This window comes from Dioscorea cayenensis, chromosome 2 (assembly GCF_009730915.1).
Source record: "Dioscorea cayenensis subsp. rotundata cultivar TDr96_F1 chromosome 2, TDr96_F1_v2_PseudoChromosome.rev07_lg8_w22 25.fasta, whole genome shotgun sequence".
Taxonomy (NCBI): Eukaryota; Viridiplantae; Streptophyta; class Magnoliopsida; order Dioscoreales; family Dioscoreaceae; genus Dioscorea; species Dioscorea cayenensis.
In genome coordinates this window covers 12,995,943-13,019,935 of record NC_052472.1, presented here as the reverse complement: position 1 = coordinate 13,019,935, position 23,993 = coordinate 12,995,943, and the positions used below count along the sequence as shown (strand labels likewise).

Here is a 23,993-nt window from a genome sequence, read left to right as displayed (position 1 = left end):
TTTAATGTTTTGGCGGTGTTTTTGGTTTTCTCATGTGGCCAAATAGTTTATTTTGGAGGAAGGAAACATTTTTTCCTAGAGTTTTCTAGCTGTGTAAGGGCTTGGCACGATCATGCAAATGCCACTGATTTTCACTGGCTCGCATTTTCTAAAACTCAGGGAGGACACAGGGTATACACGATCACGTCAGGAAGGGCCGCACAGCTTGCTTGTTTCTAGCACAATCTTGTCTTCCTCTTTTGAGCTCTTAGGAAATATTCCTGAGATTTTCAGGGGGACGAGCGACACACCCTAGGCATGATTGTATCCGTCCTGGTTAACATAGCATGATCGTATCCGGGGAGTGTCCCATTGTGACTCTTAGGCCCTGAACCCTACGTTTCAAATTCCAACCGACGTTGGCCGCAACCTCTCAATTCCAACTGTTCATCATGACCCCTGGCCTCCCACCCCTTCGTCCTCTATTTATAGCCAAGATTTTGTAGTTTTCTCATAGGATTTGAACCGAGTCCACCTCGTTGCTCCTTCTTCGAGCTACTTACCTTTGGTTCCATTCTGAAGTTTATGATCGCTTTTTCTAGATTCTTGGATGGTTTGGTTTTCCATGTTCGATCTTCATGTTTTCTACCTGATTTTTTGAGTTTTTTTAGTCAAAACCTTGCTCAACCCTTCGGGGAAGATGACTACTAAGGGACACGATCGTGTCTCAAAACCTAGCACTAATGTGCCCCTTCAATTGTGAAGGTGGAGGGGAGATGCATGATCGTGTCCTCTAGCCGAACACACTCCTCATGCTCCTCGTCTGATCGTGCGGTAACTGTTTTCTTAGTTTCTTGTACTGATTTCTCTACTTTTTTTGCAGAGAATGGCGAGGAAACACACTGCAGCCGGGCCTTCCAAATGGCCCTGAGTTGAGACATTCACTCCTGGCACAAACTACATGCCTACATTCCACACTATGGCACACCAGGAGTGCTACGCCCGTTTATCCCATCGCCGTTTTGGCAAATCTAGGGAAATTGATTGGGATGTTCTCTGAGAGATCAGACTTGAGGAAAGGGTTTAGAGATTACTGAGTGTCTGGGAATGGTGACAGTTGTTCTAGATTATAGACAACACTTACGAGCAGTTGGTGCTCGAAGTGTTAGCTACTTTCGAGTTGTCCCGTAGTACCATTACTTTCCATATCGCCGATTACATTCATTTTTAGGTCTTTAGTGTGCTATACGGGATGAGCCTTACAGAGTTCTTAGTCAGGCTAGGACTGTATGATACGAAAGTTCACCAGGACTCCTGCATATGATGAACTACTAACCTCTCGGCTGACTGGGGAGTTGGTGGAGGAAGCCTGGTGATGACTGAGCACTACACCAATTTATGACCCTCATCGGACCAAGGCCATTACACTCTATTCTCTAGCACTTTGGTATATTAATTATGTGCTCAGTCATACACTCACTGGATGCGGTGAGTCATCGCGATTTTGATTTCTTATTGAGTATAGTGGATGGGTTCCGCCATCATCTAGGTTATAAGGTGGCTATTTGTATCACACATCAGTGGACTAGCCCTCGCATTGGTGCCCTGTTTGTTGGCCCGTACATCACTCGCAACATTAGACATATGGGCCAACTTTAAGGGACTAATCAGATGCGAATTGTCAGGGGCTTTGCAGCGATGTCCTTGGAGACCCTAAGGTAGATGGGCGATGCTGCAGTGGGTTCACATCGTTAGGAGGGTTAAGTATTGAGTCTAGTAGTCCATTGCTTTGATTACTACTTTTGATATATCCCATACGATGATGATCATGCCCCTATCCCACCACTGTCTGCTACCACCTCACGCTAGAGATCCCAGCCACCACCTTGTGCTCTGGACCATATTACTTATTCTTTGGCAGCATTCCGGTGGCTATAGAGGAGTGTCACTCTGATCGCTGACAATTTAGGTGTGAGGCTATGCCCGGAGTGACCCATTCGTCATATCGGTGTTAACACCTCTGATATGGGGAAGTCTCAAGAAGATTCCACCTCTTTAGGAAGTGATTCTACGGCCCAGATTGCAATGTTCTGATCTCATCAGTGCAGCCGTAGTTTTTCACTTATCTTTCTTTGCTTTACCTGTAATTCCTTTTATTATTTCTTCTGTTGTCAGTAAGCAAGGGGAGCCATGGTTGTTGTTCTCCTCTATTTTTAGGGATTGTGTGGTTGCTTGGATTGGAAAATGCGTTGAGAGCAACAACACCACTCTCCGTGTTCCAAATTGTGCACTTTATTGAATGGCACACACATTGAGGGCAACAACACCACTCTTCGTGTTCAGGGAAGTCATGTGAACCCTCTCTCTCCTTTGTTATTCTCAAAATTTCTGTTTTGCATGACTTATATTTAAACATTGAGGATAATGTATCATTCAAGTGTGGGGGAGGGTTGCATGCTTGCTTGTGTGGATGAGTACCTTGCTAATGATGATCTATGATTACTTTATCGGAAATTCTTAAACTTAGGGGGACACGAGTATATTAGGGACTTATTTGGAGCAACTTGTAGACTCACTTTTACTCTAAGGACCTGAAACTTCATCACGTTGCCCTAATTGTAGAGCCACTTGCTTTAGGTCAATAACCTTTCACTTATAACCAAGTATTTGTGCTAATTCTAGTGTTAAAAAAACTGAAAGTCGATTCCTTTCTGGGATGTCCCACCAGTCCAATTTTGAAATTATGAGTATAAAAAGATGGTAGAAAGAGCTATCACCATAGAGGAGTGAAAGCCACTATTGAGTAATCAAATTTTGGGCATCACAACTGTACATTTGATGACCTACCAGGAGAGAAGGCTACCCCTAAGGTGTATGAAGATACTACCCATTGTTCTAAGTGAAATAAAGGTTAATTAGCGATAGGTTGATGCCTGGAGACTTTGGGACACTCATTTTAGGGTCTGCACACACACACACACACATGGTCTTTAAAGTAAAAGTGTGGTCCTCTATCGAGTATTCTTATTTGAACTAATCCTTATTGTTCCCTGTTTGCTTAAGGATTTGCCATTCCCCTGATACAAGAGGCAATACACTCATACTCTCTTTTATTGAGTGACGTGAGATTGCTTGAGGACAAGAAAACATTCAAGTGTGGGGGTATTTGATGAGTGCGTTGCATATCATTTTCAGTCATCCTCTTTGCACTCATTTACTTGTCTTTTAGCACAATTTTATCCATTTGAGGTGCTATTCTGGGTATAGTTGCTTCATGTGTAGGAATCAGGGGCTCGAAGCAAAGCGGAGTGAATTCGGGAAATTATTGACAAGAAGGATCAGGATTCTGCTAAGTTTCAAGACTGACACAGCAGTGCCCGACCATGCGCTGTCCCCCTTAATACCCCAGCTTGGAGAAGAATTTGAAAGAATTCAACCATGATCGTGCAATCATGCTTGCCACGGTCGCCGCACGACCATGCACGTTCCCCTGAAAATCTCAGCCTGAAGCTAGTTTCCTCTAAACAAGGGCAGCATGATCTGGAAGCTCTTCGCATGACTGTGCACAAGCAGGACACGAGCATGGCACGATCGTGTTTTTCTTCTAAATATTCCAGGTTTAATTCACTCAAAACCATCATTGAAGCCACAGTTATAGCATGATCGTGCACTAACCGTGTCAAGCCCGAAAAGTGCCATATAACTCCAGATTTCTATGGTTTTGAGATCATCTTTTTTCAGGGATTCTTTTCTCCACCGGGAGGACTTTGATGAGATCAAAGATCAGGCTTCACCACACCATCTAGGGAGATTAAGAGCGAGTTAGAGGCACAAGAGAAGTGCGGTTGGCACCAAGGAAGATCATCTTGAGTAGAAAGGGGAGAATCATGTCTTCTTTCTCTAAATTTTCATTTGTTTCTTCCTTGTTGTACTCATCCATGAGGGGCTAACCATCCACGGTGCCCTGGGTGTTGAAATACAATATTTTGTATGCTTTGACTAATTATTTTGAGTGTCTGTGGAGATCTTTGGATTCTAGTGTTAAATCTTGTGTTGTATAACTTGATGTGTTTGATGTGCATAGATGCTTTGGTAAAACTTGGTGTATGGATGACCATTGTTGTGGTTGCTACTTGTAATTGCAAAACTAGATGTGTTTGAGATGCACATTTACCCTAGCAGACCTTGGTGTATTTGAGAACTATAGATGTAACATTGCTTTTGAGCATACACTTGAACCTTAGGGATGTACCTAGTAGGTACTAGAGACAATTCAGCATGCTATGACTTGTAGGGATCACTTCAGGGCATTGCTCTCTTATTATTGAATACTCAACCCTAGTCTACCCGTTCTTCCCATCCTATTCCTTTCAATTATTGCCTTGCTCTTTGTTTATAACCATATCAATCTTTCATTCACTAGAGATTAGAGGTAAATTGAGTACTTTGAGTTTCAGTCCCTATGGTTCGACAACCCAATCCCTCACGGTGTTCCACTTTACTACTTGCTTGCAACCCATACACTTATGGAGAATGCATCAGTAGTTTAGCTCCGATTCTTGACATGGAAATCCTAGATCTCATTGCAATCGTGTGGGGGTGGGAATAGGAGAGATTAGCATCCACCTTTAGCATAGGATTACACACTAGGGAGTCTTGAGAGAACACTTAGTGTGATTTTAATTGAATTTAATCCTTTTAGTGATGTAGTTGTATACTTGAGACCGTTGATTCGCGCACGAATACCCGATAGCAAGCCTTCCAATGCCTGTTGATTAATAATAACCAGAATTGGAAAAGAGTAAAATCTTATTACTCAAGAAAATAATGTTCGCAAAATTGACTTACTCTTGCCCGTAGGCTTACAATAAATAAAGGAACTAAAAAATATGGAAACAACTCTAAAAGGAGACAATTTGAAAATATGCCAAAAATGGCAAAATTCTTAAATTTTAGTAAGAAATAAAACGCTAAGCAAATAAAGACTACTGCTCAAAACGGCTTACAAATCAAAGATTTCTAGCCTAAGTTATAATGAAATAAATTATTACTATAAATGATAAAATTAGTGTTTTTGAGGCCTAAACGATGGAATTTGGCAGAATTAAGCAATGACTTAAGAGCTTGTCCAACAAGCTGGTGACTTTCGTTTGTTGACCCATTTCCCATCAAATTAGACCCATAAAACTCAAAAAATCCACCGCCCAGAAAAAGACCAAAATGCCACTCTGTTAGGTTGAGTCCTATTTCTGCATGAACGCGCATGCTAGCTCCTCGATATGTCCCGCATCATTTAGCCAAGGTTTAATCTATATTGAATTGTAATCATCTTAATAGTTAAATTCCCAAGTGAAGTCGATCCAGGCACTATTTTTCATTGTGTCTAGTTCCTTACTTCCTCTGATTTTATCCCTTGTTTTTTTCATCATTTTCTTTTGAAATTGGACGTGAAATCAATCTTTGTTATTTGGTTAGCTAGCAAAGATAGAAGTAGTACTTCTATTATCCAATCTCTATGGATTCGACTTTGCTAGTAGCATGTATTACTTCATTTGACGCAAACACTTGCATGCAAATTGCTTTTAGTCAATCAGTGAGCCTGGGGCATTGCTCCATTCCCTTGATTTTAATCTAATTCTATGTTTGGATTGAGGGTTGAGAAGGGAAAGTAAAGGAAAGGAAGGGTTTCAGAGGGTCAAAGTTAGTCTTTTCCTTGCTTGGGTATGTTATTTTAATTTAACGAAATGAAAGGAATAATTAACTCTAAGACTCCAAAATTCTCTGAAACCTCACTTTTTCTGGCAACCCAATTTAGGGTGCTCGAGAGAGAAGAAACTCCCAAACTTTTACAATTTTTAAAAGAACTTAATACTCTTGATTTTTTAATTAATTACATAACACTTCATAAAGTTCTTACACTTTTTTCAATCTAATTTTATTATAATTAAGGGTTCACCAGGTACCAATCATCTTGTCTAGAAAGTTAAATTCCTGGATATTATTTTTGACTCTTGATTCGATCCTTGTTAATTCTACATATCTTGCATCAATTTGATTTTTGGTTTTTTCTTTTTCTTTTTCTACTTATCAATGTAGATCACACATCTATATTACATTGAACATTAATATATCACTAGAATTCTCTTTTTTAGCATTTTATTATTATATTGTTTATAGTCAACATCTCGTCATTCTCATATAGTACTGTTTTTGTTTTTCTTGTTAATGAACAGAATATTTTTATTAAAAAATATGAAATCATAGATTTAATGATTTACACCATACCCATTATAGATTCTCATTATTATGTATTTTCTTTTTTTTATTTGTTTATTTGCTTTTTTGTGTTTTTCTAGGTTAACCAAATAAAGAAATATTACCCCAATAAAAGCCCAACTGATCAATGCATCTATCTATATTGTAAATATGTAGTTGTAAATAATCATACTAAAGTAATATAAATTACACCTAACACAATTCCAAATAGAAAACTTGACAAGATCCCCTTGCGTATATCCCGCAAGTGCACGGGTTTGTCGAAGTAATAATCCCGGATGAGCGGGTATCGAATCCACAGGGAATAGGGAATAAAAATACTTAATTCTTTTCTTAGCTATGTGAAAGATCAATGATGATAAGTGCGACAATGATTCAATTCTCAACAATAAAAACAACAAGTAAGAGAGCAAAAGTAAAGAAGGGGGTAAGGCAATCGATAAAGATGGGGTACCCAGATAATGCTCTGCCTAGGATAATTGTTTCAAGTGCAAGAATCCTCTATTATGGTTCCTAATCAATGCAATGGTGAGTCATGGAAATCCTTAATTACATAGTCCCAAATCTAAGGTCAACTATAAATAACTCTATACATGTCCCGGAGGAAAAATTAGATAACCTCTCAACCTCGCACTCACATAGAGTTGCCATGAGCTCTAGGGACTCCAATTGATAAATCTCTTCCTAATTATAGACCTAACCCTTTGGTCCAGGTGGAAGGTCCCTAACCACGATTAAGCCCTAGATACTAAGATCACCTTAACGCTTCACTCCATTGCACGCGCAACTAAGCCCTAGCGGAAGTTCATCCCTTAGACTATTCACTCTATTATGGCCACAAAGAACTCGAGGAACGGAGGTAGAATCTATCACGTCGGAGGGGAAAGGGAACGCTCCTGTACCTCTCAACTCACCCTCTCAACCCTCTCCAACCTAGCTTTGTCTAACGCTCGTGATGTATCACTCACTCACAAGGTTACCAACGAGAACTCTCAACCCTAGTGTCACTCTAGGAGAAATGTTCATACAATCAAGCATTCAAGGTTGAAACTCACAATAAACATCAATTAATTAAAAGCATAATAAAGAGATTTAATGAAACGATTACATCCTAGGGTTCACAAATACCCAAGTACCCACTAGGAGTTTAGCTCTCCATGGATCTAAGTACAATCAAAGAAATAGAATGTAAAAACAATGAATTCATAAAGAAACCCCCTCGATAGTCATGTCGATGGTCTTGTGGAAAGTCCTCTACTCGTCGTCCAAGGATTCCCTCGTCCGGTATAGGATACGCCTCGACGGAAGCTCCCCTACCAACCTTCTTCCTAAGTAATGATGATGTTGGAGCCGTAAAACCTCTCCAAAACCTTGGCCAATACCCCTCAAAACCCTAGTTGAAGCCCTCTATCAAGTTGGGGAAAAGATGGAGAAAAGAATATTAAAATCGAGGCTGATTCGGCTTTAAATAGGGCTGGAATTGGGCGACTAAATAGGCGTGGATGCTTCACGCGCCCGTGCGGAATTTCCACACGGGCGTGGATAATTTCCACACGCCCATATAGATTCTCTGAACTTCTGTTTTCTCAGCCGGCTGTGAACAGTGCTACTACAGTACTTGCTACCGTGTTGCTGTATTGCTCTACTATAGTATCCGGCCTGAATAGCTTCCCAAATCCATACTTTCATCGGAGTAACGCAAACGGGCACACGTTCACGTCATGGATCACTTGCTTCTTCAATGATAGGCAAGTTGGTGGAGCTCTTGTTCTATGTGCATAAGTCGGAATGCTCGAGTGTGACTGCCTTTGTGCCTCTCCAAATGGATGTGCCAACTAGAATACGAGGAGGTTGGCACACACTCTAGCATCTCACACCCGACCTATGTCTGCACATTTGAACCTTAGCAAGATTTCCTCCAAAAATCAGTGCATTATGCTCCACATTGGCTTCTTTCCTTCATACTCGGCCTTACAACCCTACCTGCACGAAAGTAACATAAAAACACACATATTAGTGTAAAAACCCGAGAAAAGTAATGCTCAACATAAGGAATGAACGCTTATCCATCTGATCCGGGCAGTTACAGAGGTAATTTGACCCAAGAGTTCCCTTCTGACTAATGAAGGAGAGGCCTGGCCTGGCATTCGTATCACACAAGCACTTATCAAAACTTCAATGATTTGGATCTTTTTTTGTTTGAAAGAGGTAAAAATCGAAGTAAGATCTATCTCTAAATATTAATCTGAATTATTCATGAATCTCAATGATAATAATTGATATTGAGAGGAATCATACAATATTTGTAATTCTAGAGCAATAATTTCAATATTTACAAAAAAACTTCTTAAAGTGTGAATTTGTTTGAGATATTGATAATACATGTGTTTACATAGAAATAAGCAATTTCTATTAAAAATTAAGGGTATAATTGGTAAATCATATTATTATATATTATTTCCTTTCCTTTCACCTCCTTAACCAAACAAGTTTTAACAAACAACCATCCTTTCTTTTCCCTTCATGAAATTTAACTATTCAAACAAGGGTTCAACCATTCCTTTCCTTTCGCTTACTTTCCTTTCATTTCCCTCCTCTTCCCTTCCTTTACTTTCTCTTTTACTTTGGATTGAAAAACACTTTGTAAGTTATCATTTCTATCCATCTTAGTTTTAGATTAATCATAATTAGGGTTAACAACATCAATCTCTTTTTATAGGTGAGAAAATAGAGGGTGAAGAAGTACTAGTAGAGCCCTATGGATTCGACTACCAGACCTTTGGTTATGTTATAGTATTTTTTATGACCCATACACTTGCATTGTATACGCAAAAGGTGTATCAAAATCTTACATTTGCCCATTAGGTTCGCAACATTACCCTTTTAAGAAAAATGGAGAGTTGTTCCTAGGGATCTAGTGACAATTTTTACCCAGAGCATTGAAGCTTACTTGCATAGATAGCCTCAAAGGAAGGAGCCAAATTAGGAAATCATCTTAACTAAGTTCATAGATATGATAAATGGATGCCTCATGTTGATGAGGCAAGTTCCAAGGAACAAGTGAAGTCAATTGCATTAGAAGGCATCAAAGCAATTTAGAAGTCAACAAAAGAAGGGATACATGGATAGGTTACTAGGGTTGTCTTATTTTCTATAAGCAAAGGTGGATCAGGATACACTAGCTGAAGCTAATTATGAAACCAATTTGGAGAATAATGAAGCCATAGTTCAGAGGAAAAGAGAATTTGAGGGGTTTGATCAAAGCAGATAGATAAGATTGAAGCCCTCCATTGAGGATCCACCCAAGTTAGAATTTAAAAGTTGCTAGACCATTTGTAGTATTCATTTCTAGAGAAAGACTTAAAGTTTCCAATGATCATAACAATAAATTTGGAAGTGGAGAAAAAGGAGAAGTTATTGGGGCAACTCAAAATTCACAAGTGATTCATAGCACGAAAGTTTTTAGATAGAGGATTAGCCCTTCTTTTTGTACTCGACAAAAGTCTAATGGAAGATAATATTAAATTACTAATACTACTACATAGAAGATTTAATCTGAACAAGAAGGAAGTGGTAAAGGTTCAGGTTATAAACCTCTTTGGTATAACTGTTATTTATCTAATTTATGATAGTCTAATAAGTGCTTGTGTGATAAGAATACGAAGTGTTCTTTCCTTATGATGAGCATTACTTTTATCGGGTTTTAACACTAATATGTGTGTATTTATGTTACTTGCATGCAGATAGCGTTGTGAAGCCGAATCTTAGAGAAAGAAGCCAATGTAGATCGTGAGTGCACCATTTGGTGGAAATCTTGAGAAGGTTCAAAGGCGAGCATAAGTCGGGTTCAAGATGCTAGAATGTGTGCCAACCTCCTTGTATTCAAGCTAGAACAATGATTTGGAGGGGTACAGAGACAGTCATATTCTAAGTATTCTGGCTTGTGCATGTTTAACAATATCTTCGCCAACACGGCCGTTCATTGAAGAAAGCAAAGCGATCTACGACGTAAACGTGTGCCCGTTTACGTTACCTCGATGAACGCATAGCTTCGGGAGTGATTCAGACCGGTAGTGTAGCAGGGCAATGCAGCAAAATAATGTAGCAGGTACTAGTTCATAGCTGGCCAAAGAAGGAGTTATTCAGAGAAGCCGCACGGGCGTGTGGAAATGCGTTAATTCCATACGGGCCGTGAGAAATATTCACATGGGCGTGTGGATTCTCTATTCCAGCCCTATTGAAGGCCGATTTCAGAAATCGTTTCTCCATCTTTTTCCCAACTTGAGAGAGGGCTGCAGCTAGGGTTTTCAGAGGTATTGGCTAGGGATTGGGAGAGGTTCGACGGCTCTGACATTGTGCTCCGTTTGGAAGAAGGTTAGTGGGAGAGCTTTCGTAGGCACCGATCCGACGAGGTGTATCCTAGGCCGAACAAAGGGACCTTTGGACAAGTAGAGGACTCTCCACAAGACCATCATCACGACTATCGAGTGGGTTTTCTATGGATTCATTGCTTTTACCTTCAATTTCATTAATTGTAATTAGCTCCATCGAGAGCTAAACCCCCTAGTGGGTACTTGGATTGTGAACCCTAGGATGTATTCATTTCATTGAACCTTGTTATTATGCTTTCATTATTTGATGTTTTTATTGAGTTCCAATCTTGAATGCATTAATTATATGAATACTCCCTTACAGTGATACTAGGGTTGAGAGTTCTTGTTGGTAACCCTTGTGAGTGAGTGACTGATAAGTGCTTGTACGATATGAATGCTAAGCATTCTTTCCTTATGTTAAGCATTATCTTTCTCGGGTTTTTACACTAATATGTGTGTTTTTATATTACTTTTATGTAGATAGGGTTGTGAGGCCGATTATGAAGGAAAGAAGCCAATGTGGATCATAATGCACCGATTTTGGAGGAAATCTTGCTAAGGTTCAAATGCAAAGACATAGGTCGGGTGTGAGATGCTAGAGTGTGTGCCAACCTCCTCGTATTTGAGTTAGCACAACCATTTGGAGGGGCACAAGGGCAGTCATACTCAAGCATTCCGACTTATGCATATAGAACAAGATCTCCACCAACTTTTCCAACATTGTAGCAGCACTGTTCACAGCTGGCCGAGAAAACCGTAGAACAGAGAATCCACATGGGCGTTTGGAAATTCCACATAGGCGTGTGAAAAATCCACAGGGTGCCCAAAGGGGCGTGTGGTTCCCAAATTCCAGCCCTATTTAAAGCCGATTCAACCCCGATTTCAGCATTCTTTTCTCCATCTTTTCCCCAACTTGAGAGAGGGTTTCAGCTAGGGTTTTGAGAGGTATTGGCTAGGGTTTTGGAGCGGTTCTACGACTCCAAAATCATCATCTCTTTGGAAGAAGGTTGGTAGGGGAGCTTCCGTCGAGGCGTATCCTATACCGGACAAGGAGATCTTTGGACGACGAGTAGAGGACTTTCCACAAGACCATTGACATGGCTATGGAGGGGGTTTTCTAGGGATTTATTGGTTTGACATTCTATTTCTTTGATTGTACTTAGCTCCATGGAGAGCTAAACCCCTAGTGGGTACTTGGGTATTTGTGAACCCTAGGATGTATTCATTTCTTTGAATCTCTTTATTATGCTTTAAATTAATTGATGTTTATTGTGATTTCCAACTTTGAATGCTTGATTGTGTGAATACTCCCCTAGAGTGACACTAGGGTTGAGAGTTCTTGTTGGTAACCTTGTGAGTGAGTGACACACCATGAGTGTTAGACAAAGCTAGGTTGGAGAGGGTTGAGAGGGTGAGTCGAGAGGTACAGAAGCGTCCCCTTTCCCCTCCGATGTGTGAGATTCTACCTCCGTTCCTCGAGTTCTTTGCAGCTACAATAGAGTGAATGGTCTAAGGGATGACCTTCCGCTGGGGCTTAGTTGCAGGTCCAACGGAGTGAAGCGTAGAGGTGATCTTAGTATCTAGGGCTTAATTATGGTTAGGGACCTTCCACCTGGACCAAAGGGTTAGGTCTATAATTAGGAAGAGATTTATCACTTGGAATCCCTATAACTTATTGCAATTCTATGCGAGTGCGAGGTTGAGATGTTATTCAATCTCTCCTCCGGGACATGTATAGAGTTAGGCATAGTTGAGCTTAGATTTGGGACTATGTAATTAAGGATTTCCACGACTCACTTGCATAGATTAGGAAGCATAATAGAGGGTTCTTACACTTGAAATGATTGTCCTAGGCGGAGCAATATCCGGGTACCCCATCTTTATCGATTGCCTTACCTTCTCCTTTACTTGTGCTCTCTCACTTGTTGTTTTTACTTTTGAGAATTAAATCATTATCACACATATCACTATTCATATTTCACATAGCTAAAAAGCAAATTAAGTGTTTTTATTCCCTACTCCCTGTGGATATGATACCCGCTCATCTGGAATTATTACTTCGACAAACCCGTGCACTTGTGAGATATACGTAAGGGGATCTTATCAGTGACACACCACGAGAGTTAGACAAGGCTAGATTGGAGAGGGTTGAGAGGGTGAGTCGAGAGGTAGCGGAGTGTCCCCTTTCCCCTCCGATGTGATTTATTCTACCTCCAATTCCTCGAGTTCTTTGTTGTCATAATAGAGTGAATGGGCTAAGGGATGACCTTATGCTGAGGCTTAGTTATGAGTGCAATGGAGTGAAGCGTTGAAGTTATTTTAGCATCTAGGGCTTAATTGTGGCTAGGGACCTTCCTCCTGGACCAAAGGGTTAGGTCTACATATAGGAAGAGGATTTATCATTTGAAATCTCTAGAACTCATTGCAATTCTATACGTTTGCGAAGTTGAGAGATTGTTCAATTTCTCCTCCGGGACATGTATAGGGTTAGGCATGGTTGACCTTAGATTTGGGACCATGCATTAGTTAGGAAGCATAATAGAGGGTTTTTGCACTTGAAACGATTGTCCTAGTTTGATCAATATCCGAGTACCCCATTTATATCGATTGCCTTACCTCTCCTTTACTTGTGCTCTCTCTTGTCTCTTTTACTTTTGTTTGCATTACATCTTACCACACAAATCACTATTCATATTTCATTTAGTTAAGAAACAATTTAAGTATTTTTACTCCTTACTCCCTATGGATACGATACCCACTCACCTGGGATTTTATTACTTCGACAAACCTGTGTACTTGCGTGACATACGCAAGGGACGTTGTCAAGTTTTTGGCGCCATTGCTGGGGAATAAGCGTTTAGAGATACTTTGTGCTTTGTTTTCTTAGCTATTCATTTATTCATTCTATTTCACATCATCTTGTCTATCATCGTTCTGATTTGTTTTCTTTCTTTTTGTGCAGCTCCAGGTTCATGACCCGAGGGAACCCCTCAATATTGATTAAAGGACATCAGAGCTCGAACATATACTTAGAAGAAAAGGAAAAGAACCTGTGCAAGAACAGTCTAATCTAGCTGATTTGGAATTTGAAGGATCGGATAATATGGCGGAACAAAATGAGCAACAGAGGACATTATCTAATTATGCCAGACCTTCAGTATTGTTGACACAATCGAGTATTGTACGTCCCCCGATTACAGCTCAGAACTTCGAGCTGAAGCCGGCATTCATCCATATGTTGCAGCAATCTGCGTAGTTCAATGGTTTGCCCGATGAGGATCCAAACAGTCATATAGAGAACTTTCTTGAGGTGTGTGATATAATTAAGATAAACGGAGTGACAGATGATGCCGTCAAGTTTAGGACCTTCCCATTTTTCTTAAAGTGGAGAGTAAAGCAGTGGCTACAATCATTATCTAGGGCATCAATTACCACATGGGAGGAGATGGTAGAAGCTTTTCTTGCCCGTTATTTTCATCCCGAAAAATCTGCAAAGTTTAGGAATGAGATCTCGTCCTTTGTACAGTTGGAATTGGTATCTCTATTTAAGACGTGGGAAAGGTTCAAGGAGCTCCTAAGAAAGTGCCTGCAACACGGATTCCCAGAGTGGATGATTGTTCAGACCTTTTACAATGGGTTGAATCCGAGTAAAAGGCAACTCTTAGATGCGGCAGCAGGAGGTACCTTAGATAGCAAGACCCCGGGTGAGGCCCGTCATATTAATTGAAGAAATGGGGTTAAATATCTACTAATGGAATGTTAGGGAGAAGAAGAAGGTGGCCGAGCTTCATGAGATAGATGCAATAACTTCATTGGCGGCTCAAGTGGAATTATTGAGTAAGAAAATAGATATTCTAACTTCGAATAGAGTGGCGATCGTGACTACTTGCACCGGGTGTGGTGGAGGACATGCTCCCTCCGATTGCCCGATCTCCATTGGTGATGCATCCTCGATTGAGAATGTTGATTTTGTGGGCAATGCGATGAGGAATCAAGGGAATCCATATAGCAACACCTACAATCCGGGTTGGAAGAATCATCCCAATTTCTTGTGGAGTAACCAAGGTCCACAAAAGACCATGGGGCTCACCGGGTTTCTAACAAGTTCCCCTTGCGTATATCCCGCAAGTGCACGGGTTTGTCGAAGTAATAATCCCAGATGAGCGGGTATCGAATCCATAGAGAGTAGGGAATAAAAACACTTAATCCGCTTCTTAGCTATGTGAAAGATCAATAGTGATAAGTGTGACAATGATTCAATTCTCGAAAGTAAAAGCAACAAGTAAGAGAGCAAGAGTAAAGGAGGAGGGAAGGCAATCGATAAAGATGGGGTACTCGGATAATGCTCCACCTACGATAATTGTTTCAAGTGCAAGAACCCTCTATTATGCTTCCTAATCGATGCAATGGTGAGTCGTGGAAATCCTTAATTACATAGTCCCAAATCTAAGGTCAACTATGCCTAACTCTATAAATGTCCCGAAGGAGAGATTAGATAACCTCTCAACCTCGCACTCGAATAAACTTGCAGAGAGCTCTAGAGATTCCAAGTGATAAATCTCTTCCTAATTATAGACCTAACCCTTTGGTCCAGGTGGAAGGTCCCTAACCACGATTAAGCCCTAGATACTAAGATCACCTCAACGCTTCACTCCGTTGCACGCGTAACTAAGCCCCAGCGGAAGTTCAACCCTTAGACAATTCACTCTATTATGGCCGTAAAGAACTCGAGGAATGGAGGTAGAATCTATCAAGTCGGAGGGGAAAGGGGACGCTCCTGTACCTCTCGACTCACCCTCTCAACCCTCTCCAACCTAGCTTTGTCTAACGCTCGTGGTGTGTCACTCACTCACAAGGTTACCAGCGAGAACTCTCAACCCTAGTGTCACTCTAGGGGAAATGTTCATACAATCAAGCATTCAAGGTTGGAACTAACAATAAACATCAATTAATTGAAAGCATAATAAAGAGATTCAATAAAACGAATACATCCTAGGGTTCACAAATATCCAAGTACCCACTAGGGGTTTAGCTCTCCATGGAGCTAAGTACAATCAAAGAAATAGAATGTAAAAGTAATGAATCCATAGAGAAACCCCCTCGATGGTCGTGTCGATGGTCTTGTGGAAAGTCCTCTACTCGTCGTCCAAGGATTCCCTCGTCCGGTATAGGATACGCATCGACAGAAGCTCCCCTACCAACCTTCTTCCTAAGGAATGACGATGTTGGAGCCATAGAACCTCTCTAAAACCTTAGCCAATACCTCTCAAAACCCTAGCCGGAGCCCTCCCTGAGGTTGGGGAAAAGATGGAGAAAAAAATGCTGAAATCGGGGCTGAATCGGTTTTAAATAGGGCAGGAATAAGGCGACCACACGGGCCTGTGGATTTTTCACATGCCCATGTATAATTTCCACACGCCTGTGTGGATTCTCTGAATTCCTGTTTTCTCGGCCAGCTGTGAACAGTGCTGCTACAGAGCTTTGCTGGAGTATTCTACTGCATTATCTGGCCTGAATAGCTTCATGAATCCATGCTTTCATCGGGGTAACGCAAACGGGCACACGTTCACGACATGGATCACTTGCTTCTTTAATGACGGACAAATTGGTGGAGATCTTGTTCTATGTGCATAAGTCGAAATGCTTGAGTGTGACTGCCCTTGTGCAGCTCCAAATAGTTGTGCTAACTCAAATACGAGGAGGTCGGCACACACTCTAGTATCTCGCACCCGACCTATGTCTTCACGTTTGAACCTTAGCAAGATTTACTCCAAAATCAGTGCATTATGATCCACATTGGCTTCTGATAAGTGCTTTGTGCGATATGAATGTGAAGCGTTCATTCCTTATGTTGAGCATTAGTTTTCTCAGGTTTTTATATTACTATGTGTGTTTTTATGTTACTTTTACCCAGGTAGGGCTGTCAAGCCGAGTATGAAGGAAATAAGCTAATGTGGATCATAATGTACTTATTTTGGAGGAGATCTTGCTAAAGTTCAAACGCGAAGACATAGGACAGGTGTGAGATGCTAGAGTGTGTGCCAACCTCATCGCATTCGAGTGAGCACATCCATTTGGAGGGGCACAAAGGCAGTCACACTCGAGCATTCCATCTTATGCATACAAGAACAGGAGCTCCACCAACATATATATCTTTGAAGAAGCAAGTGATTCACGATGTGAACGTGTACCTGTTTGCGTTACCCCGATGAAAGTATGGAATTGGGAAGTTATTCAGGTCAAAGACTGTAGCAGAGCACTGTAGTAACAATGTAGCAAGTACTGTAGCAGCACTGTTTATAGCCGGCCGAGAAACCAGAGAAACAGAGAATCCACACGGGCGCGTGTATCGTCCACGCCCGTGGAGTTACCCGATTCTAGCCCTATTTAAAGCCGATTCAGCCCTGATTTTGGTATTCTTTTCTCGATCTTTTCCCCAACTTGCGAGAGGGCTTCGGCTAGGGTTTCGATGGGTATTGGCCAAGGTTTTGGAGAGGTTCTATGGCTCTGACATCATGATTCCATTAGGAAGAATGTTGGTAGGGGAGCTTCGATCGAGGCGTATCCTATACCGGACGAAGGAATCCTTGGACGACGAGTAGAGGACTTTCCACAAGACCATCAACACAACCATCGAGGAGGTTTCTTTATGGATTCATTGCTTTTACATTCTATTTCTTTGATTGTACTTAGCTCCATGGAGAGCTAAACCCCTAATGGGTACTTGGGTGATTATGAACCCTAGGATGTATTTGTTTCTTTGAACTTCTTTATTATGCTTTCAATAAATTGATGTTTATTGTGAGTTCCAACCTTGAATGCTTAATTGTATGAACATTTCCCCTAGAGTGACACTAGGGTTGAGAGTTCTCGCTGGTAACCTTGTGAGTGAGTGACACACCACGAGCGTTAGACAAAGCTAGGTTGGAGAGGGTTGAGAGGGTGAGTCGAGAGGTATAGGAGCGTCCCCTTTCCCCTCAGACGTGATAGATTCTACCTCCATTCCTCGACTTCTTTGCGGCCATAATAGAGTGAATGATCTAAGGGATGAACCTCCGCTGGGGCCTAGTTGCGCGTGCAATGGAGTGAAGTGTTGAGGTGATGTTAGTATCTAGGGCTTAATTGTGGCTAGGGACCTTCCACCTGGACCAAAGGGTTAGGTCTAAATCTAGGAAGAGATTTATCACTTGGAATCTCTAGAGCTCATTGCAACTCTATGCGAGTGCGAGGTGTTGAGATTGTTCGATTTCTCCTCCGGGACATGTATAGAGTTAGGTATAGTTGACCTTAGATTTGGGACTACGTATGTAAGGATTTCCACGACTCACCATTGCGTTGATTAGGAAGCATAATAGAGAGTTCTTGCACTTAAAGCAATTATCCTAGGTGAAGCATCATCAGAGTACCCCATCTTTGTCGATTGCCTTGTCTCCTCCTTACTTTTGATCTCTTACTTGTTGCTTTTAATTTCTGAGAATTGAATCATTACCACACTTATCATTGTTGATACTCCACATAGCTAAGAATCGAATTAAGTGTCTTTACTCCCTACTCCCTGTGGATTCGACCCCGCTCATCCGGGATTATTACTTCGACAAACCCGTGCACTTGCGGGATATAAGCAATTGGACCTTGTCAAGTTTTTGGCGCCGTTGCCGGGGAGGTAGGCGTTTAGAGATACTTTGCACTTTGTTTTCTTAGCTATTTCACCACACAGTCTAATTCATATCTTCTTATTCTATTATCGTTCGATTTTTCTTTTTTCTTTATTTTTTTGGTGCAGCTCCGTGTTATGACCCGAGGGAATCCATCAATATTGATTGAAGGAGACCCCGAGCTTGAACGATACACTTAGAAGAAAAAGGGAAAGAACCTCGTACAAGAACGACTCTAATCCAAACTGATTTGGAAGTAGAAGGATCTGACAACAAGGTAGAACAAAATGAGCAACAATGAACATTATTCGATTATGCCAGACCTTCAGTGTTTGGGACACAATCGAGTATTGTGCGTCCCCCAATTACAGCTCAGAACTTCGAGCTAAAGCCGGCATTCATCCATATGCTGCAGCAGTCCGCACAATTCAACGGTTTGGCTGATGAGGATCCAAACAGTCACATAGAGAGCTTCCTCGAGGTGTGCGACATGCTGAAGATAAATGGTGTGACGGATGATGCCATCAAATTGAGAGCCTTCCTATTTTCCTTAAAGGGGAAAGCGAAGCAGTGGCTACACTCATTACCTAGAGCATCAATCACTACATGGGAGGAGATGGTAGAAGCTTTTCTAGCCCATTATTTCCCTCCCGGAAAATCAGCAAAGCTTAGGAATGAGATCTCATCCTTTATGCAGTTGGAATTGGAGTCTCTATTTGAGACATGGGAAAAGGTTCAAGGAACTCCAGCGAAAGTGTCCGCAACACGGATTCCCGGAGTGGATGATTGTTCAAACCTTCTACCATGGTTTGAACCCGAGTACAAGGCAACTCTTGGATGCGGCGGTAGGAGGTACCTTAGGTAGCAAAACCCCTGACGAGGCTCGTTAATTGATTGAGGAGATGGGGTTAAATAGCTACCAGTGGAACGCTAGGGAGAAGAAAAAGGTGGCCGGTCTCCATAAAATTGATGCGGTAACTTCATTGGCGGCCCAAGTGGAGAGTTTGAGTAAGAAGCTAGATCTTATAGCTTCCAATAGAGTTACGGCCGTGACCAATTGCACCGGTTGTGGTGGAGGACATGCTCCCTCCGATTGCCCAATCGTCATTGGTGATGTTTCTTCGATTGAGAATGTTGACTTTGTAGGTAATGGAATGAGACCTCAAGGGAATCCATACGAAAGCAACACCTACAATTCAGAGTTGGAAGAATCATCCTAAACTTTTCATGGAGTAATCAAGGACCACTGTAAGACCATGGGGCCATCGGGGTTCTAACAACAACATCAACAAGCCCCTCAAGTGGAAAAAGCAGATTTCGGGGCTTGGAAACCCGAATGACGGATTTGGAGAAGCACTTGGCTAGATTTTTTCAATCGGCAAATACTAGGTTTGAATAAGTCGAGGCTACACTTCGCAATCACACCGCCTCCTTGCACAATCTTGAAAATCAAGTGGGGCAAATTGTGAAATCTCTTTCTGAAAGGCCACATGGGAGTTTACCAAACAACACAGAAACCAACCCGAGAGAACATGTGAAGGCGATCGCTTTGAGAAGCGGTCGTGAGGTTGAAGAGAGTCTTCCGAGTGAGAAGCCGAAAGAACACGCACCCGAGGTTGTAGAGGTTGAGAAGGGAGCAAACAAAGAGAAAGAGATGGCACCCCCATCTTTCAAGCCAAGAATCCCTTATCCCTCTAGATTGAAGAATGACCAAGGGGATGAACAGTATAAGAAGTTCCTGAGTTTGTTCAAGCAACTCCACATCAACATTCCTTTTGTTGAGGCTTTGGCTCAAATGCCTAAGTATGCAAAGTTCCTGAAAAACCTATTGACCAACAAGAGGAAATTGGAGGAGAGTGCTTCAGTGGTGTTTGATGCTTCATGCTCGGCGGTGTTGCAAAATTACATATCGAACAAGAAGAAGGACCCGGGAAGCTTCATTATTCCGTGTAACATCGGCAACTTAGGTGAGAAAATGGCATTGGCGGACTCAGGGGCAAGTATCAACGTCATGCCATATACTTTCTTCCAAAAGCTAGGCTTGGGTGAGCCTAGGCCTACTCGGATGACTTTACAATTGGTGGACCTAACGGTACGACATCCGAGAGGCATCATTGAAGATGTGCTTGTCAAGGTGGACACGTACATTTTTCCGGTTGACTTTGTAGTGCTAGATGTCGATGAGGATGCAGATGTACCCTTGATACTTGGGAGACCTTTCTTGCGGACTTCCAAAGCATTGATTTACATGGATGGCAGAGAGCTCACATTGAGAGTCGGAGACGATAAGCTCACTTACCGCCTTGGTGAAGCCATGCGGCATTCTCTCGATTTTGATGACACTTTGTATTTTCTAGACACTACTGATGAGATTGTTGATGAATATATACAGGAAATGTTCAAACCGGATCCGTATGAAGGTTTTTCGACCAAGAGGAGAGCAATGAAGAAGTAATGATGCTTGGTTCGAATGGAGAGGAAACATTTACCCCGGGGATCTTGAAGAATGTGCTCCGGAAAATGAAGAGGGCTAGGAGACGCCACGGAAAATGCCCCAAGACTGTTGGAGACGTACATGAGCCAAGGAAGTTGGACGAATGATTGCTAGGTGGTCCGAAGCCCGATAGTACACCCTCTACCCTCAAGAGACTTTCCTCATCATGCTTTCAAGTTATGGGTAAGAGGGCAACCTTCATTCATGAACCCCTGTGAGGTAAGAAAGATACGACAAGCTTAGTGACGTTAAACAAGCGCTTCTTGGGAGGCAACCCAAGTGTTTACTGTTTTCGTACCTTTTACTTTAGTTTGTTTGCATGAATAAATTGTTAAGTGTTGGTGTTTCAATTGTTGAGTGCTTGTGCTGCGATTTTATTGTGGGTTTTTAAAAGAATTCATTATGTGTTTTGTTGCGAATTGGCGAAGTTTGGTCGTTTGAGTTCTATTTTCGTGTTTTTTTATCTCGTAAATTTTGCATAATAGGGCGAGGTTCCGAGGTGTGTAGACATGTTCGACTAGTTCTGCAGAGCCCTGCAGGGTTTTTCTAAGTCATCCGGAGAAAAACACACGGGAGTGTGGAATTTCCGCATGCGCTGGTGGGTGTATCTCGTGAACTCATCGGAGAGGTCACAGGGCGTCGGCCGCCTCGCGGATGACCATGCGACCGGGCGCACGCCTGCGGGATAATTTCCGCATAGGCGTGTGCTTTCCTGCAGAGTTGGGCAGATTTTCCCGAGAACATACAGGGGCGTGGACTCGCCCCTGTGGGTGACCTTGTGAACCACACACGGGCGTGGGTAATTTCCGCACGCCCGTGCGAAACTCTACAGGTGGCTCCCTCCATCTCGAGAAAACACAGGGGCGTGCGGCTGCCCCTATGAGTTGGGCATGTGAATGTCCACGCCCATGGGGAATTTACGCACGGGCGTGCGTAAGACTTGATATTTTTTCTCGGATGTCCAGGGGAAGCCCGCAGGGGGCATGCGCCCACGCCTAGGTACTGCAGCTGCAGGCGTGGATATTTTCCGCACGCCCGTGGGAGATCATTCTAAGTCAGTGAGAGTTTTTCCCGAGAGCGCACAGGGACGTGCATACGCCCCTGTGGAGCTTTTGAAGTGAGGCGCACGGGCGTGGGGAATTTCCTCACGCCCGTGTGGATGCACAGAACGTCAAAAGTCACGAGTTCTATTTAAAAGAGGATGATTTCTCTCCCTCCTCACAAATCCTTTTCATTTGAAAACACTCTCACACTACTCTCCGAGTCCATAGCATCAGTTTAGTGGGATTATAGCGAAGATTTCCGGCCGGCTCTTCATTTTCTTACTCCTCCTCATCGGTAAATCCTTTTTCATCATCTTCTTCGTCAATTCATGATTTCTATTGATTAATCAGGTTAATAATGCTTCGTTTCTTCAATTGGAACAATGATTTATGTTTAGAACGAAGTTAGAGAGATTATTGAGTTATATTTTTGGATTGTTGATGCCTGGCCGTGCGGTTCTCATGCCCCGTGAATCCACACGGGCGTGCGGAAATTCCACACGACCGTGTGGATTTCTGCAGTATTATTTTATCAACTTGTTTGACTAATTTTGTTTAAATTTGGCAGATCATAGCACCTAGGTCAAAGAAGCAAGCTGAGAAGAGGCCATGTGAGTCATCCTCTGAGCCCGAGGCTATGCGATTTGCGATTCGCAACATCGAGTCCGTTATGAGCGCTTATCGGGACTCCGCCTGGACGGACTCGATTCCCCGGACATGACTATCTTTCGCGAGATCTTCAACGGGGAGATGAGTTTGCTTGATGAGGTTGAGGACCTTGTTTCGGAGGGTGGTTGGCGGCGTTGTTGACGATTACAAAGCCAGCCATACAAGAGTTTACATTGGAGGTGCTCTCCTCGTTCGAGTTTGATAGAGCGTATGCGAGCTTCGACGATTTGGGCACCATTCGGTTCGAGTATTTGGGACGCCACCATAGCTTGAGCATTACGCAGTTTTCCGTACTACTTGGCCTATACTGAGGGAGGCATTCCATGCTACCGAGGAGTATGCACAGTTGCCTACTGATTATTCAGGAACCTTGACCCCGCAAAGAGCTTAGAGAGTGCTATGTGGTTAAGGTCAGTACGAGCCGGGGGTGTCCAAGGCCACGTGCCTTTCTCGACCTGCCTACAGATATTTACACGCCATCATCGGGTAGGGTCGGTGAATGGCCGTGGTAACAATGATCAGTGTCTTGAGCCGTTAGGAGTTGTTGTACTTGTACTCGATGGTAGAGCGCTGCACGATCCACTTAGGGCACATCCTGGGCTGATTACATCGGACATCAAGGACAATATGCTAGGGCGGGAGGCGATCTTCTCGGGACCCTTACATTACTGAGATTAGTCTTTGGGCATGGGTCTCTTGGATTCGATTCAGGGGCCGAGAAGGCGAGTGTACCCGCTCCCCTGGGTCTAAAGACGATGCGGTTGATGGGCATGGTCCGCGAGGGTTCAGACAGGGGTTTTTGCTTTAGTCCTACCAGCCCCGAGATAATTGAGGATGAAGGTGATGAAGCCGGAGCATCTCGGACCCGCCCCCGAGCCTCGGCCAGCATCAATGGAGACCGAGGCACCTCCAGTAGTCGAGGAACCACCCCTAGTGCCTATGTTTTCATCTTCTCGAGCCAATGATCGCTTTGAGAGTCTCGAGAATGCTATAGGAGTGGTCCGAGCTGAGGTTGCCGAGATTCGGGCTATGCAGGCCACTCAGTATACAGAGTTCATGGCACGTTTTGACATATTACAGCAGATCCTAGAGCAAGATGTTGCCTCATCATTTGTCCTGCAGCCGAGGACCATTCAGGCCCGCCCGATGCCTCCGACGACCTCCATCCTCGACCCCGAGACGGAAGACCCACTATATGCTTCCACTTCGTAGATAGGCAGTGGCAGGCCCGAGGCGACTCCGACACTTGACCTTTCTTTTACTTTCATGCATTTTACTTGATCTTATTTTCTTGTTCTTAGACTTGTTCACTCAGAAAGGATTTTCCTTCTGAGTTTATGTTATTTTGCATTATCGAGTTCTATTCATTGCTTCATCTTTTATACACTCGAGTTATTTTTGTTTTTCTTGAGCTTCAATGAACCCCCTCGTGTATGTGTGCAGATGGTCTTGTCTTCCTGGAAATTGAGACTTAGTCATGGGCACGGTCAAGGTGCTTTGGCAC

General features: G+C 42.6%; 2 non-coding genes across 2 annotated transcripts; both read right to left on the bottom strand.

Annotated features, from left to right (window-relative positions):
- Window positions 1–14,121: 14,121 nt before the first annotated feature.
- On the bottom strand, window positions 14,122–14,228 carry LOC120281731. Its single transcript, XR_005542775.1, has one exon. It is a non-coding gene; the product is annotated as a small nucleolar RNA R71 (small nucleolar RNA).
- A 4,719-nt stretch (window positions 14,229–18,947) lies between these two features.
- LOC120281357 lies at window positions 18,948–19,055 on the bottom strand. Its single transcript, XR_005542548.1, has one exon. It is a non-coding gene; the product is annotated as a small nucleolar RNA R71 (small nucleolar RNA).
- Between the last annotated feature and the right edge of the window lie 4,938 nt (window positions 19,056–23,993).